The sequence below is a fragment of the Archocentrus centrarchus genome, chromosome 11 (genome assembly GCF_007364275.1).
Source record: "Archocentrus centrarchus isolate MPI-CPG fArcCen1 chromosome 11, fArcCen1, whole genome shotgun sequence".
Classification (NCBI taxonomy): Eukaryota; Metazoa; Chordata; class Actinopteri; order Cichliformes; family Cichlidae; genus Archocentrus; species Archocentrus centrarchus.
This window is the reverse complement of record NC_044356.1, coordinates 23224542-23237066: the sequence shown is the minus strand read 5'-3', so window position 1 is coordinate 23237066 and position 12525 is coordinate 23224542. Positions and strand designations below refer to the sequence as shown.

The 12525-nt window shown below is 41.0% G+C and overlaps 1 protein-coding gene across 1 annotated transcript in view; it reads right to left on the bottom strand.

Moving 5' to 3' along the window:
- adgrb2 (adhesion G protein-coupled receptor B2) overlaps positions 1-12320 on the bottom strand; it is a 257223-nt gene extending 244903 nt beyond the window's left edge. Inside the window, exon 1 of the mRNA XM_030740517.1 lies at positions 12236-12320. The gene's annotated coding sequence lies outside the window, so the exon portion shown is untranslated. The remainder of the gene's footprint in view (positions 1-12235) is intronic.
- Between the last annotated feature and the right edge of the window lie 205 nt (positions 12321-12525).

Below are 12525 nucleotides of genomic sequence, written 5' to 3'. Positions count from 1 at the left end.
TTATCTTTACCTAAGCATCATGTATAGCATTAAAGTAGCCTATATTATAGGCCTATAGGCCAATTCTATAGGGCCTATAGATTTGTTGCTTGGCAGGTTATACCTCCAGACTCAGATCATTTGATAGTTGGTGCATTCTACATATTACAAATAGCCCAAAAGGGTTGATGGCAGTGCTGAGCACTGGAATGGCTTCAGATTTAATAGAAGCAACAGTCCCATAATCTACATTCCCATCATACCTTAAGCTCCATTAGATTTAAAACACATTTTACATCAGGGTTTAAGACACCATCAGCTGCTATAAATTACTTATTGTACTGCTGTTGAGAAGTTTAATATGTGCCAGTTGGAACTACTAGACACTCATCACAGAGCACATGCTGGATGGTGTGATATTCATTTAGGAATATAAAACAGGTATTCAGCATTCATCACAAAAGATTAACACTTTCCTCTGCACGCCTTTTTTTAAGTCTGTGTTATGATTTTTTTTTTTTTTTTTTTGATAAGATGTGTAATTTAACATAGCTTCATTCACAAGATCGATCCAACTGGGAACATTCTTAACAACAGGTATTTTGACAAAATACTTTGAGGCCTAACACACTGATTTGAAAGCAGGAGTTCTGCTCTGCTTCCCAAGGAAGTGTATAAAAATCATCCCCATTAAAAGACCCACTAGCCCTATGCTCCCTAGCGATTGTAAGAGATTGGCAGCATCTAATTACATTCTGATGGGGTCTATTCCTTTAAGGTACTAAGGTGCTATTCCGTGAAGAGAGGCATTCTGACTCTCCCAGGTCTCCAACTTGCTACTTTTAGGATCACCAGCTAAATTGGGTCCTGGAAAAAGGTGCTGATGGTGTGTTGAGAGGAGATTGGGCTGCTATGATACTGGAACCGCAAGGGGAATTAAAACTCTGTCAGGCCGCAAGCAATAAAACCTATCTAAGCATCACCAGGGATTTTCTTCTTCACTAGAGCGTATATACACAAAGTTGCAAAGTACTTTAATGTTCCTGTGGAGTGACCACCTGCAGATGTAATAAAAAGCTCAATATGTAACAGAAGATATTATATTTGAGAGATCGTGCTGGCAAGTCAGCTGTAGCCACGTACACAAACAAGGTTAAAACATCTTACCTTCAAGTTCAAGTAGGATAATAAATTTATTAACTCTCCATCACGGCTACTGTGTTTACATCAATCTTTTACAATTGTAGTCTGTGTTTTAAGACATAGCGCACCTTTACCATCTTAAGAAATTATTCACTTTTCCACAATGTACACCAGAGCTTTTTTTGTCAATAAAGCTGCGTGTCTCTGCAAACCCCAACCAGCAAGAAGAACAGCAAACAACCGCAGGGGCCCTTCTGGAGAAAGGTATAGCTTGAGAAATAATCTCAGATAATGGCATCTGCAGATGTGGGACTGTAATTGTATGATTTTTTGTGCCACAGTGTGCCTCAGTGTGTATGATTGCAGCTGTCGCTGCTGAATAGAGAACATGCACGAGTGTGACTGTTCAGACAGTGCAAGGCTTGAAAGAAAAGTGTTAATTCAACAAAGAAGAATAAGATCGATATCGAGAACAAGTATGCAGTTCTGTTCCTGCAGAGACAAGGTTTTTTTTATTCATTTCATATATAAAACATGGTTAAAGTTAGTGCTACTTTAAAGACACTATACTATGGCCAATGACATGAGTGGATAAGAGCAGGGTTCAAACACAAGCAACAAAAAAAACCATCAAACTTATGAAAGAATTAGAAGTATAGTTATTTGATTGGAGAACCACTAACATATTTTAGGATTTGTTTCCCAATGGCTGAAGCAATATTTCAATCCTCTGCACACAGAAACCTTTTACCTCTAATTGTACCATCTGCTGGGTAAGATGTTTTATAATCCTGCACTGAGGTTGCTCTGCAGATAATGCATTACAAACCATCAGTGATAGAACAATCTCTCCGTGCATTTCTGAAGTCCAGAAAAAACAACTAAAGCTGTAGATATACAAAGCTTCTGTGAGTACCAGAGGCAACCCATTATAACTCCAGCAGTGAACCAGAGAATTGCACTGTATATTCACACCAGTTTCCAGTCAGCACCGTCATCATCTGGCCAATTGATACGTCACAAAACTTTAGCTTTACACTTGGCCAACAAACAATTCACTGTGGTCTTTTGCAGCCTCTGTTTACTGCAAACCAAACCACCTCCATGTCAGCAGAGCACACTCGTGGGAGTGGTTTTCAGCACAGTACAGTTATGAGGCAACAAATCAAAGCTTCCACCTATTCTTTTTGGAGCTCCTACTGTCTGCAAACCACACAATCTACCAATGGTTATATCATTATGGTTTAGTTTACAAGCTTAATAAGTTTGAGTACAGAGCATGTACTCGCATGCATTGGTTATTGAGTTCTATCGTGTCTTTTAAAGGTGTTGCTTTGGATTTACAAGCTTATATTGTTTTGACACACTCTTGCCATCAACATAACTCATGCCTGTCTTAGGTTCAAAAGCAGAGTCTGCTTTGCCTGTGTATTTGTGTGTATGTGTATGCACTTTTTCCTGACACTGCACTACATACTCAGCATCTAGACAGTACAGATACAATGCTGATGAAGACCACAGTATTGGTACCGTGTGGCAATGCCTGTACACAGTGTGTGGGCGAGTGGGGTACTGCTTCATAGGAGCACAGTGGCCTCTCACTCCAAGTTTAATTACACTGCTGGCCTCTGCAACACTCTCATTTCCTCTACCTGTCTAATTGCTGTGAAGGTAGCGGGAGGGCCACATGATGATGAGATTCTGGTCACAATGTTTAGTGGGGAGACAATAAATTACACAATGCTTCTATGAAGGGAACACAGTCTGGTTCCACAAGGCTTTGTATTTCTCTGTTGCACTCTGTGAAAATCTGAGCACACTTATTTTTAAAGCATTTCAAGTTGCAAGGCCCTGACATGTTGGCCCTTAAAAACAAGTGTCACTGATAACAAGGAAACGCTGTAATTACAGATTAAAGTCATTTATTACAGCATTTTACTATATATACTGTCACTGATTGTGTATAAAACATAACAGTCACCTCAAAAAGGGAAGCCAGTGCACAATATCTTAAACCTGCATTCTTGTTAATGACCAGCAGGAGGCAACTTCTCTTGTAGCAATGAGAGTTTTGGGTGCATAAGGTGACATTATCATTCCCAAGTATTTTTTTTAAAATACACGATACTTTCATTTATAGCAGATTATAGTTCCAAAAATTGTTTATTGTATTTATTGTCCAAAAATGGACAATAAAGCAGGGAACAATGGCTTGATTGTCTTGTGATACAAACTTTAAGCGTGTGTGCACGCAAATTTGTGTGAGCTTCACATTAAGATCTGTCACTCGTGGTTTTAGGGTAAAACAAAGACAAGTTGCCCAAAATGCTCAACCTCCAGCTTCAAAGAGCGAGTGCGTAAACCTGTGGCTATGTCCATCTTTCATATACAGTCTATGGTCTGAGTACAAAGAACTTTTGCAGGTTGCTCAAAACATTTTTTTATTCACACCCTGCTCAGCAGAGGCTGCCACTTATTTTTTGCTCATCCTGGGAGAAAAGTTGCTTCAGTTCTCACCAAGGCAAACAATGCTGCACTTCAGCTGTGCTATACAGCCCAAAGTGAAATTTAAAAGAGACAAAAAAGCGCACAAAGTCAAGAAATCTGAAACAACGACATGTCAACTCAGGGTGAAAATGTTTTAACTTGAGCGCAATTTTGTAGTTTCCCCAAGCTGTAAAGTAGTATCTGACTCCACAGGATGAATGTGCAGAGACAGCAGCAAAAGATGAGGGTCTGAAGGGAAATGAGAGAAACAACGGGAGCTCCTTGTAAAGTCTGGATTTAGTCAGTTTGAACTGTCACAAACAAGCATCACAAACACAGTCACTTCTCTGCTGTGCAAACATCCGTGCTGCCATTTTGGGACACACACTTGATGTAAGTGACCAAAAGACAAAGCAAATCACAAGAACAACCAAATGTGCTTAGAAAGCCAAAGCCACAAAAAAGCTACTCCACTACACAAAATCACATCACTCCACTCACTACCACTCTGCACCACTTATATAACCTGCAAGACCTCTATATAAGTCTGAGATTGAAATTCTGGTGAAGTAGATCAAAACTGGCAGGAGCTATTACATATATTCTGTGTAATGTCCCCTCAAGCAGGTCTCTTATCATTTGGACTAGCTATACCATTTGAATGTATTGGGGGCATGATTGGAGTCCAACATTCCTCTAAATGTGGCCAGGTGCATACAGACTCAGACGCAATGAAAAATAGAGAAGTGATCTGGTCACAAATACAGATTTTTCTGTTGTGTGCAAATATCTAGAGTAAATTTATTAGACTATTAATCTATAATTTTGGGAAGAAGGAATAATATGTGGAATAAAAAAAGACTGGCATTTCTGTTTGTGTTACATCAATGATATTCTACGGTAGGTGTTACATTAAACTGGAGGATCATTTCTCACAAGATTTCACCACTTGCAACATTTTTTTTTTCTTTTAATGACCAGCAAATTTGTTTTCATCTCAGGGCATCAAATACTTATGTTCTATCATATGTTAGATACATGCACAAGCTGTCCTCCGGCATGCAGTGCCGTATGCACTGCAGGACTATACTCTGAGAGGTAAGAATGAAAAAAATCTGCATTTGGAGGTGAGAGAGGATTAAGTCAGCCAGAAGACAGCAGTTCATGTCCTTTTCAGCTTTGTGTTTTTGACCTTGTGCCACTTTGTCTTCACTCTCTTTTTACTTTAGCAGTCGCTGTTGCTGGTAAGGTTTAGGCATTAAAAACTACTTGGAACACAAGGGGGTTCTTTTCAGTCACTCATTTGTGGTGAGATAGAAATGAAAGACCAGTCTCACCATCTTTGCGTTGCAAACTAATATCTGAACTCACAAAGAGATGCACTATCAGTCCCGATTAGTCTCCGTTTTAACATTTTAACATGTACAGAAAACATGATGACGGGTCCATACCACTGGGATTCGGCTAATCATCTCCATGGCAACTCTGCCCTGTCAATGTACACACCTGTCACAGCGCGAATATATCCAGCCTGCTGCTGAGCTGGAATTCCATCTGTCCACTTTACTTCCTCCAAAAATGCACAAGCTGCAGCTTTGACAAGCCACTGGACCTGGGGAGGTTCTCTTTGCACACACACACACACACACACACACACACACACACACACACACACACACACACACACACACACACACACACACACACACACACACACACACACACACACACCAAACTGCCTCACACAGGCCTAATAAAACATGAAAAGTGGCAACACATAAAATCAGAGCACATTAGCCCTAAATGCCTATCAGAGTTTTTTTCTCTCAACCTTTATTTAAACAGGCAAGCTAGACACATTCCAAAAACTCAGTTTATTCATAACAGTAGCCTGGGGAAATGAGATGCCCTTATTTGAGATCATTTCCAGCTCTTTCTCATAAAGGTTTTTTTTTTGTTTGTTTGTTTGTTTTTTTGTCTTTTTACAAAGGATAAGATCTCAGTAGATGCAGACTTGTTAAGAGTCTGAGGTTTGTGTGTGTTCCTCAGCAGTAATAAATAAGATAAAGTATTTTATAAGCGGTAGGAATTTTCAAAGACCATTATTTTAGGACGGGGGTTCTAAAATAAGTTTCCCAAAGTCTCTGGAGCTTGAACAAAAGAGCAACTGGACTTCTTTTTGTTTCTTGAAGATGTTTCACCTGTCATCAGAATAGCTTCTTCAGTTTACCAAAGCTTTTTAGTGTAGTTATTTCAGAATTTTCATTGAAATAAACAGAAATACATTTGATTTTAATTATGTGAATAATTAAATGGATTTAAATAGAGAGTAATTTGATTAATACTGTATTTGGACTTAGCATTAATGCCTTGGCTGGTTTTGTTTGCTCGCACCTGAAGACAAGTTTTGGTCGCTGGTTTCAAATGAATGAGACCCTGTGGCTGTGGGTCATTGACCTCGAAGATCCTCAGACCTCTCTTTAACAGCCACTTCTCTGAGCTACTACTGTATGAGGTAGAAAATATAGGAAACATTCCTAGAATCAATAAAAGTGATCTAATAAATAAATGGAAACATCACTGGAATTCCATATAGCTCCCAACCTCCTCCAGTAAAGTCCACTTTTGTGATATTTTATTGTTTCCAGCTAAAAAACAAACAAATAAAAAAAAAAAAACCACACACACACACACACCTGAGTGCAGGAGTCGCTCTATATCTCCCAAGTCTGCACATACAACACTGGATACACATTAACACATCAGCTCCTGTAAGGCCACACCACAAAGGCTCTTTCCTTCTGCTTCAGCAGAGCAGAGCATTCCACTTGTTGACCTGCAAACACAAAGCATCCTCCCCTATACAGAGTAGTAACAGAGGGGGTGATGGGTGTAACAGCAGGGCACTCTGCTGATGATGAGGCCAATGTGCTGAGGCAGACGAGTCTGCACCGTCTGAACACCGAGTTACACAATGGAACTAGCCCCCTCTTTATGTGTGAGCTGCAAAAGGCAGCCACTGTGTGTGTGTGTGTGTGTGTGTGTGTGTGTGTGTGTGTGTGTGTGTGTGTGTGTGTGTGTGTGTGTGTGTGTGTGTGTGTGTGCCTTTGAAAAATGGTGACTTGGACATTTCACATTACATAATACAAGTAAGTAAAAGGGTAGAAGAACGTGTTCGGAGTGTGTGCATGGTAATGTTACGAAAACAAGGAGAGAAAGAGACAAACACAGGCTGTCACGGGGTTGCAGAGGTAGGTTGTGAATGAAAAAGTAAGATTCGTCAGGTAGGCTGCTGAGTAAAAGCAATCGTGAACTTAAGGAAATCCTTGTGGGCCCTACTTTAAAACACTGTAAAACTGCAGCTTTAGATGCTCTAAATCAATACAATCTGCCAGCTCTTGCTCTTTCTCCATCCCAGGGGCCACACATTATGAAAAACATTACATAAAAGGCAAATATTACTGTTGGGATGCAGTTAGTCACAAACACACAGCTTAATGAGCACCGAGTAAGAACCTCAAATTGCACAGTCATTGCCCAGCAAAGCCTCCTTTTTCATCTTTGCACAAAGAGTTATTAACACAGAATCTCAGTGAATTAACTGTTCTCTATGGTTGTATTGTGGCAGTTTCTTATCCCTCGTACGATCAATATTAATCAGAGATGTGAATTATCTCAGCAATTCAAGACAATTAATTTGTTTTGTTTAGCCCCCCCCCCCATCCTCCTGCAACTCCAACCTGTCTATTCCCAAGGAGGCCCATCCTTTTACTTTTCTTGCCAAAAGGCTTAATTAATTGTACGTAGTGAGTCTATAGGGCCGGGGTTTTTGCTTCCTGTTGATTTTCCTTTAGCATTAGCCTTGCCCAAGCCCAGTGATGCTTATAGAGGCGCCCCAAACCAAAATGGCACTCACTACAAATATTGACACAGTCACCCGGGGGCCGCGCCAAATGAATGCTGCCCCAGTGACAGAGGCATCTGTGACTCCAAATGGAGCATGGCAGAGCATGCGAAGTAGGAGTGTGCGATGTATGACGCTGAGGAGAGGAGTGGAGAGAAAAAAAGTAAATACAGAATCCTTCATCTCTTTTTTTGTCACATCTGTATTGTTATTTTTTTCCACTTCTTCCAAAGCAACTTAAGGAACCCTGTTATCTCGCTGACCTACTCTTGAACCCAATCTACATATTTTATGATTATTTCCTTTTTTTCCCCTCCTCATTAGCCCTTTTTCCCTTGCCGAGCAGTAGCCTGAGCTTGTGATGACTGATTTGCAGAAAGCTGACAGCAGTTTCTACATGTCATGATTAAAAGTCTTGGGCCTAGATGTTGGAGCGTTACTTAACAGGTTGAGATGACCACGCTGCTGAAGTATTTTAAGCTGGGCACAGTCCTCTTCTATCAATCCCAGCCTAACTATAGAGATCCAGAGAGGTAATAAGAACCCCAGCAGTATTTCAATTAGAGAAAGGGTACGATGGATGGATGGAGTTAGAACATAAGGAAGAAATATTGAAGGAGGAGAAGAGAACAGGAAGCTTGTTAGAGAAAGGCCAGCGAAGGGAAGGGAACGTGTGTTTGTGTATGTAAGGGGGGTGTCAGAGGAACAATGGCTCAGCCAGGGTGCAGTGATCCAGGAAAGATCAAGCTGTCGTGTGGCCCCTAGTCCATATGCACTATTTAAACAGCATGCATGTATGCACACACACAGCTTGACGTGCCACCATCGCTTTTCATACTGTGTGCGTATTGATGTATGCTCTTGAACATTTGCCCGTTCAAGTCGCTCGAGCAAAAGTGAGACATGAAATGCAGAGACAGACAGCGGAGAGAGAGGTTACGGTGAGCAGTTTACGTGTGTGCAAGAAAAAGAGAGAGGGAGAAAGATTTAGTACTGCCAGCATTAGTGCATGACATGTGGGTGGATATTAAAGATGTTATTAGTATCACATTTACAGGTCTTATAAAACTGCCACAGAGCTGGGTGGTTTTCATACATCTTCAGCTGATATGTGTCACACTGTCATTTGTGTTGCCTTTCCAGCAGCTGCTCAGATGATCATACAGCGATAGTGCAGTAATTACTCGCTGTCTCGTTTCTCTGTTCTGCTTAACCTTCCTGTCGTGCTTTGGTCAAAATTGGCCATTTTGTAACTTTATTTAGTAATAAAAAAAAAAAAACGTTCTTCTTTTCAACTGGTTGCTGTAAGGTTTTAAAGGCAATCTCCACGCACAATTACAGAGGATGTAAAACCATTGATTTCTCACTAATAATGATATCTTTAAGCTTTTATATAATTTATATTTCTCTTCAAGCGAGAAGTTTTCCCAAGCCGGCACAGGCACATTCTTAATCTTGCAACAAGTGATTACTTCTCAGATATCCTGCTTGTGTCCTCATGGGACCCAATTTACACCTTGCTTAAGCTAAAGCTCGCAAGCATGTGGCAGTTGTGAATGAAACACTCGATCTCATTTTGGATCCTGGCACGAACGAGGAAATCCAGGCTGGATGATACTTTGCATAAGGAGGCTCTTCCTGAAAGAGCTAGAGGATACTCTGGAGACTGCTGCGGGCAGTGGCTTTGACCGGTCTGGCAAGGGACAGACAAACTCTGAGCGGAGAGATTGCTTTTGGAGCAACACCACCCCCAAAACATTAGAAAATACAATGGGATACCAGATTCTGCACTCAAAGAGATGTTTAACCAACATTATGAATGTAGTCATGAAAGGTTTAGTGAAGGCATGCAATGCAAATCATGACCACTAACTATTCAGCCATAATAAACTTGATATTTGGAGAGGAAGAATGATGTTGTTCGTGCACTCTTATAATAAATTACACATTGAATTTTCAATGATCACAAAAGGCATGCTTATGTAAAGAGTATGCTTTGATTTGAAAGAAACTGAGGTACTGGTTTAACTGAAATGAAAACCTTTAAAACAGTTTTCATGAATGAATACTTTCAAGTCTAATATATACCTCAAGCATTTACTCTCTGTAAATTCTTTCTCTTGTGTAACTATTATATAACGTTATTTCTGCTGGTCTTTAAATATATTTTATCACTCATCTCTGTGGTGAGCTTTACTTTTATTTGACCAAATTTTAGGCTACGCCTCTAAGAATCTGCTGCCACCCCACAGAGCCGGCAGCAGATTTTAGTGGGATTTTTTTTGTCGTTGTTGTTATGGTGCTCACAGTAATGCAAAAAGTTACAACGAAAACAATAACATCTGCTTCCAGAAGCGAAATCCCGCCGGATAATCCAAAGAATATCTTAGCTGTAGTTTCCTCAAAAAGTACTCATGTATTTCTTAAAAAAACAAAACAAAACAAAACAAAAAACTCCCAATAAAAAGTGTTAAATTGGAGATACAATGTACAAAGTATAATGTGTTTGTAATTCAAATGTGTCTTGACCACTGTCAAAGCTGCAGAGACTGGGACTGTTGTGAGCGTCCTCTATGAACTATTTAGTCACTTAATCCCAGTTATCATATACATCCTGGGAACTGGTTGGCAAAATCTGTGATGTTCATTGTTAAAAAAAAATAAAAAAATTAAAAGGGGACAAGTTTAATAAGTAAAAGCAGGCTTAGATGGTTTGGTTGAAAATGATAATCACGTACCATCCTCACTTTGTCTTCTAATCAGCAGGAGTTTAAAAAAAAAGATGGGCATCAACCACGATCTGTGGGTTGTTCATCTGGGTTCTGCTACTGTCATTGGTGACAACATCAGCCGTAACCAGCTATAGCAGTGAAACAAGCACCGAGTTTAAATAAAAGAAGAGGCTATTTTATACTTATTTATTGCTCTGTACTTACAGGGTGGAAGCAGATCAACAACACACTCAGTTCTCAAAATGAAGATCCAGTCTCTCTTTTAATAAGGTTCTCTGGCCATACTGTAAAGTTTTCTAGTGACCCCCCCCCCTACAAATCCATTACATGATTACCAAGCTCCCCTAGCAGAAAGAAAGTAATACTGCTGGCTATGTCTGACCTGTTAATCCAGATTCTAAATGGTGCCAAGAACCAAAGAGAGTCTCTGCTCATGAATCAGTGTCCCTGTTAAATACCCTGCACCAGTTCACCCACAGGCTGCTGTAACAAGAGTTTGGTAGGACTAAAAACATCGTAGGAAATTGTTAAACATGGCACAGATGGCGACTTGGGAAACAAAATAATCGAGATCGCTGCTGACATGTGTGTTACATTCCATAATTTAAGGGGATCTGATGGCGGCAATGGGAGTTTGATTTGAGGTGCATGCGAAGAGAGCGCACAGACTGCATGCTCAACAGATGGGTAGAAAATAGAGATACGGGGGCAGTGCTTGGAGGCTCCTTCGCACTCCCGTTGTTGCGTCCCGTTTGTCATCCCCGCTCAGCGTCACCGGAGCCACCTGCTCACAACCGTTGGGAGACAAGGCGGGCATCTGAGGAACCGTTTTCTCAGACTAAACCCAGCATACTCATTAGTTTTTACTGAAAACAACACTGACTGGACCGAGAGAGGCATAGTAACATGGAGAGGCACTGCGGCAGACGCACGGCACAGTTAGAGGTGCCTACAAATACATTTCTCTCAAATAAATCAGACCGAAGTGTTTCATCAAACAGCGTTCAAAGGGCTTTCTGTTGCGTGCTGTGATGCCAGTACGGATGTTACTCAAGAAACCCCTCTTCAATCCCCAGTGCACGATCACTGGCATCTTTAGTACATCCTGGCTCTTTAACATTCAATGGGAGAAGGCACCCACTCACCCAGGCGCAGAGCGCTCTCGGGGGGTGGGGGTGGGGGAGGCTCGGCACCAGTGCCTCTAACATAAAGATATAGATAGTGAGACCCGCCAGCAATCACTACAAGCATTCCTAACCTTTGGCGGAAATGTTGAGGAAAAAATCCGTGCGGGAAGAGATCTGATTTACCAACATTTATCTAAACTGAAAATGGCACCGTGGCGCTCACGATTTTTATTTTATCTGTTTATTTATTTATTTTTTATTCTTTTTTTGGTGGGGGTGGCGGGGCAGGGTTATGCGATGTGAATGAATCAATAAAGCGACAGGCGAACCACTGTGGAAGGTGAAAATAAAAGTGTCTGTGCGGGATACGTGCCCACGATGCTCTCAGTGCGTAAGTGTGTGTGTATGTGTGTGTTTGTGCGTGTTTCTTTTCGGCCACTGCGCAAAGTTACAGGTCTACCAGCGGGTTTAAAGGCAACCTTTACAGTTCGGCATTCAGGAGGATTCCGCTTTTAAGCAGAGTTGTATTAATGGGATCTAACACAACGGGCTGGGATGTGTTTGGGGATTTTACTGTGACCGCTACTTTCGTTCAGGTTCACATATCCCCACGGATAACTGCCCATATAGCTCAGTCTTGTGAAAGTGCCCGGACAGGCGAAAATAACTGTACTGCAGCCTGAATCTAAGACTACATGCGTCATTAAAATCGGACTTCCACACAGCAACCCTTACACACGGATGGCATGAATCAAATAAATAAATAAACCGGCAGACTGCAAAGCAATGTGAATGGCGCAAAGAAACAGTGGAACGCTTTTTTTTTTCTTTGAGCTTTGAGTTGTGTAGGTAAAACACGTTACCTGATCGCTGTCAGCAGTAGTTATTTGATGCGACGGCTATTCCCCGATCGGTTCCGCTGATAGAAATTAAGTTTCCCATCCATGGCACGTCTCAGACTGAGAGGGATACTATCATTCATTCACCCTCGCCGCCGCGCGGAATCTTCTTCCAACAAATGTTCTCCGCGAGGCATCCCACTTTTGCGTGCCCGAATCAACCCCAAAAGCAATAAGTATCAAAATAAATAAATAATTTGATAAATGAAAAGAAAGAAGAATAGCTAGGGACATGAAACCAAAAAGCAGCCACA